At 29.6% G+C, this 5809-nt stretch overlaps 2 long non-coding RNA genes across 2 annotated transcripts; one reads left to right on the forward strand and one right to left on the reverse strand.

Annotated features, from left to right (window-relative positions):
• The first annotated feature begins 370 nt into the window (after nt 1-370).
• LOC133804805 (uncharacterized) lies at nt 371-2554 on the forward strand. Its single transcript, XR_009878639.1, has 2 exons — nt 371-742; nt 2273-2554. It is a non-coding gene; the product is annotated as an uncharacterized LOC133804805 (long non-coding RNA).
• A 397-nt stretch (nt 2555-2951) lies between these two features.
• On the reverse strand, nt 2952-5415 carry LOC133804813 (uncharacterized). Its single transcript, XR_009878644.1, has 2 exons — nt 4917-5415; nt 2952-3388 (listed from the first exon to the last, which is right to left on the reverse strand). It is a non-coding gene; the product is annotated as an uncharacterized LOC133804813 (long non-coding RNA).
• Nucleotides 5416-5809: the final 394 nt, after the last annotated feature.

Genomic DNA, 5809 nt, shown 5'->3' on the forward strand with positions numbered 1-5809 from the left:
ATTTCATTTATTTTTTAAAAAATAGTTGATTGTTTTAAGTTTTTTAATTAAGAATAAATATGTATTTTTATATATTTTTTATTATTGCATAATTATATTTTATTATTTATTTATCATTTTTTTATTACTGTACATGTTTGTATTTTTTTACAGCTTTTTCAAACCAAGTTTTTCAACTTTTTCTTTTACGGTACAATTTTTTTTTTTTTAAATGTCTGGGTTAAGTAAAATTAGTTACTGGTTACCTTTCACGTTTTCACATCTGATTTATTTTTTGGATGCTCTTGTCAAGGTAATCTATTACCAGGGTTAACCAGTTGCTTACATTATGGGTAATTGGTCACCATCCGGATAACATGTTAGTATCTTAAGGTTAACCACATATTATGAGTAATTGACTACCATCAATATAACTTGTGACTATCTTAGGGCCCGTTCGTAACTCTTAAAAAAAATGGTTTTTTAGTATTTTAATTAAAAATCTGAAAATATAGTAAGGAAATACGTTCGGTAATTCAATTTTATTTTTTATTTTTTTAATATAAAATCAAAATTAATTAAATTTTGAAAACATAAATTTGAAGCTTTTAAAAAAAAATTAAATCGTATTTTCATTTGTTCCCTCGTATTTTCATTTGTTCTCTTTCCTTTTTTTCCTTGTTCTCTCTCTCCTTGGATTGGGTGCTCTCTCTCCCTTGACTCGTCTCCTTCGAAGCGGCGGTCACAACCTCTGTTCTCTCTGGTAAGCGTTGTCAATAACCCCCCTCTCTACAGCTCTATCTCGCATGGCAGCCCCTGAATTGTTCATCTTCTTTTGCCCCATTTTTAGTTTATCTTTTATTAGTAGTGTTATCCTTTTCTGGATCTGATTCTTCCACAATTTTATTGTATTTTTTTTTCTTTTCTTGTTCAGAAATATAAAAGTTGTTGTTGGTTGTGGTTTATGGGTTTTTCTTCTTTGATTCAGATTCTCTGTTTTGAATAAGTTCTGGAAAAAAAAATTGGGGGTCTTTCATCAAAGAAAAAGAAAAAGAAAATATATGTATTAGAAACCTAGGGCTGGCTTTTTGACATTAGGGAGGAGTATCGTGCTGCTATTGATAACTCAAGCTCCATGGGCGTACTTGGTTAATGAAAATGAGTAGGTTTCAATATCTTGAGATAGTGTTTGTCTGTTTAAGAATATTATAAATTTATTGTTTTCTAAACTTTGGCTTGATCATGCTTGAAAAACTTAATATGTTGCCTCTATTTGGATTATGAATTTTATTGTGTGATGTCTCTTTAGTGATAAGGATTTCTTATTTTTGTTTATATATGTAGCTCTTTTATACAATTGCCTCTTATGTGTTTGATAAAATATCACACTGAAGAGGTTGGTTATATATATTATTATATTGTGTTTAATTTGATGAATTTGGCCGTGCTAGGCTAGTTGCTTTCTTTTTAGGGCTTGACAAAGTTGTATATCTTAACATGATTTTGACAGCTAGCATTTCCCTTTTTTTCTCAAGAGCATTGCTGGCTTTAGCATTTTCTATTAAGATAGATTCACACACACAGATACACAAGGATGAAAGCATTAAATTATTGGTTAGAAGTGTCACTTAAAAAACCACTTTATTATTGTAAAGTTTATAGTACACAGCTACATTAAAACTAGTAGAAACAGGACTGTTTTTTGCCATTTTACACAGAAATAGGATACTTGGTTGCCCAATAAAACCCCTCCTGATCTGAACATACCACACCACATTTGCATATGCGCTCTCTTAATTACTTGAAATTGGTCTTTTCTAGGAGTTATTTTTAATTCTTATGTTTGGTAACATCCTTGCTCCTATATTGTTGCGGTCTGTGTTTGCTATCTCAAGTGATCACCATTAGATTGTTTCAATATCCTACATATGTTGGTGTCACATAACCCCTTAAATTTAAATGCATACTATGCTCTTCAAGTTTTAAAGTAAAGTAATTTATGATTAGACCAAATAGTCCTACTAATACCCTTTTGAAATTTAAATAAGGTACACTGCTAACTATTATTGTACTTTTGCTAGTTTATGCTTAGCAAATGGTTGAGAATTATGTAGGGATGTTCTAGCTGCCAATGTTTTGTAGACTTAGAATAATATATACAATTATAATTGAAAACTTTTATTCACTGTGTGTAAATATTATGCTTATGAATGAAATCTATTTGGAAAGTTTAATATGTTTAAGTTATGTTTTAAACATGCCTCTGCTGTGTTGTTTAAATTCTGAAGTACAGGCCACTACTTTACAAAGCACGGATGGAACTTTGACTGATAGTGTAGAGTTCAGTATTTCTAGAACTCATACGTGAAATGGCTCATGTTCGTGATAAAATTGTTGATCATATATGAAGAACTAGTCGACGATAGTAAGATTGAGTAAAGACATTAGTTGATTATTATGACTCGTTTAATACTTTACTTTAAGTTTGGACAATTATCAATTCATACGTTTTTATTTTACTATGTAGACGTTATTGATTTTGTGTTATCTCATGAATAGATATTAAGTTTTGAAATTTAAGATTACTTGGATATTATTAATATGGATTTTTTTTACTATAATTTTCTTATTTTGTCAAAAAAATATTTTTATTTTTTAATTTAGAAAATAAAAATAAAAATAAACATTTCAAAAAAAAAAAACCAAACATGTTTTTTATTTAAACAAAAAAATAAAAATAAAAGTTACCAAACGCGTTTATATTTTTTTTTAAAAAAAAAAATAGAAAACAAAAATGGTTACCAAACACATTTTTATTTTATAAAAATAAAAAAAAACATAAAACACAAATATATTTTTATTTTTGAGTTTAAAAATTTTTACCAAACACATCATCCTTAGGTAACCAATTATCATATATTACTTTAGAATAAATACCAAGTAGATATAATTAGCAAAATAGAAATATAAAGTAGATATTGCTTTGACATATTTTATTTACCCTTGCATATAAATATTGAAATAGACCATTCTCATTTCTCATTATTAAATCAAAAGTAGCCTTCAACCTCAAGTGGATACAATTAGTCAAAAAAAGTTTTCTACCTATAAGAAAAAAAAACTGAAATGGCATTGATTTAAAGTGGTAGTGTGAAATTCTAAAATAACTAGAAGAAAATGAGAAGAACTACTGTTAAGATAAACAACACAAACAATTGGTTAACAAAACTATCCTAACTTCTAACAAGAACCACGTGCAGTTGCACAAACTTAATCCTTGTAGCATATAAGCAGTGAAATTCTTCTCTAATAGCAGCAGTAAGATACAATAGATAAGTCCCTTTGATCTAGTCATGTACCAGTGACATGTCCAATGCTCAGTAAATACTCGTAATTTTCCATGGAATGTCTGCAGTTCGCAATCACTCATTGTTAGATTTTTTTCATTAGCCAAATTAAATAAAAGGGAAAATAAAATCAAGGGTTTGAATTCCATTCTTATGGGTGGCATATTGACACAATACAGTGAGAACAAAGGTTCTATGTCATATACTTGGACATAAACATAGATCTGTATGTATCAAGAAACCATGAAGCTGCAACAGAGCCAACACATATCATGGAAATCATAACTAAATAGAAAAGAATAGAACAATTCAAAGTAGTTGGCTGACTGAATTTTCAACATGCTAAACAATTTCAACACACTTTAAACCAAGATCTCGAACATATCAAACTTCAGCATCATAACTTTAAATTGTAAAGAAAACTATAAAAGTGAACGTGACATATGTATGACATAACATATTACATATTTCTTAATGTTTCTTGACAATGAATATAAATAATAATAAATAAAATCCATTCTATTATGCTTATTTTATAGATGATCTTTTGTTGTTTATAGTTTTTTGTCATTATGTTAAATTGTTAAGAAAATGAATACTATATTTAGATATTCCTATATTAAGAGTTATTAATATAGATTTACTAAAATAAGGAAAGGCTTATATTAATTAGTATATATAGGACGACTAAAAAAAAAAAAGTGTGGTTTATATAGTTTAGAAAAACCTATAAATTAGTTTTATGTATTCATTCTCATATATACCAAAACAAAAAGAAGAAAAGCTTAGAGAGACAAAAGCTTTTGAGAGAATTTTTGTGAGAAAAAAAATTCTTGAGTATAATTGGGGTGTGGGTTGTGAGAAGTGTTGTAAACACTTTGTGTATTTTTGTTTCTCAATTTCAGTAAAAGAATTGCAGCAGATTTAGACATTTTTTTACGTGTGTGTTATTTCTGCTATTATTTTTATTCTCATTAACCTGATTCATAAGAAAATTCGCGTAATTTTTCACAACATAAATTTCTACAAACAAAGCAAAAGAGTACTCCTCTTACAACTCCCATTATCACATCTTAATAGTCATGATACACTATCATTATATAAGCTAATTAAACTCACTCTATATGTGTTTGTTTGGTAATTAAGATCTTATTAAAATACAGTAAAAGATTGGAAGATTCTTGTGGCAAAAAAACTTCATTTCTCTACGTCATATGTGGAAGTGGAAAGTTGTTACATAAAAAATATTTGCAGGTCTATTCGAGTCTACACATGCCAAGCAAGTAAATATTGCCTACCATACTATTTTAGCAAGAAAAAAATCCGAATGATAATTGTAAGATACCCTTTCGTGCTTTTAAACATAAAGGGTGTTCCCACAACTCTGTTACTTCCTATCTTGCCTATAAATGTTTTAGCAGAATTCATTCAAGATTTTTATCAAACACATGGCGGTCACTCTAAATACAATAAGAACATTCAATATATATTTTAGAAATCTAAAACCATTCCCTGGAGAGAGATTTGAAAAATGAGTAGTGTAAAATTGAAAGAAAAGCTCATAACATTAGAAATTTAAAACAGACTTACCAGATATATTTGTCAATGGAGATCAACTAGAAAACAAACTTCATCGAAGAAGACGAACCAATTCAATTTGATCACATCTTTGTCGATTGGAATGAGGCTGTGAAAGGGAAAAGGATTGGTTTATTTACCAAACAAAGGGACTAGTTGAGACTGAGGAAGGCGTCTTCAGAGTCAAAGGAGCGTCGCCGATGTGATGGAGAGTTGCTGGATCAAGGAAGGCATCACTGGTTGGTGGCAACGGTGAAAGCTCTGGGCCACATGGTGTGCTTTACAAACCACGATAGGCAGAGTGCCATGATACTCCAGATGGAGATCGGAGGTGAGGAGGGAGGTCCGAGGTTGGAGCTAGTCGCAATTTTTAGGTGATTATTTTGTCGATTATACCCTTTGTTTTCTAAATGAAATTAATCAGTGGTGAATTGATCTCCGTGTTTTACTTTCCATTTTATTATCCATACATTCGATGTTTTTATTCAAAAAAATTCATAAATTATGAGAAAAGTTTTACCCCATATTTTTGTAAATTTTGCTATACAACCCATAAAAATGAAAAATTGTCTTTTAATTAGGTATATTGGTTTCATGTAAGAGATCAAATAGTTATTGAGAATTATTAAATATAATGGTTAAATTGTTTACACATTATAGTGCAAAACACTTAACAGTTTTCATTTAAGTTGAAGTGAAAATATGAGATTTAGTAGTAGGCATCTATAATTGACTTTTTATGGGTCTAAACTGATACAATGAGGTATCTAAGGATGCCCAAAAAATTTGAGAGCATTTGGAGGATTTTTAGGTCGCTTTTGGAGGCTTTGGGCAGAAAGAGAGATGTGTTGCATCACCTCTTTGGAGGCATTGCATCGCCCAAGAGTGAAGGCCCTTGAAAACCC

Source organism: Humulus lupulus, chromosome 1 (genome assembly GCF_963169125.1).
Source record: "Humulus lupulus chromosome 1, drHumLupu1.1, whole genome shotgun sequence".
NCBI lineage: Eukaryota > Viridiplantae > Streptophyta > Magnoliopsida > Rosales > Cannabaceae > Humulus > Humulus lupulus.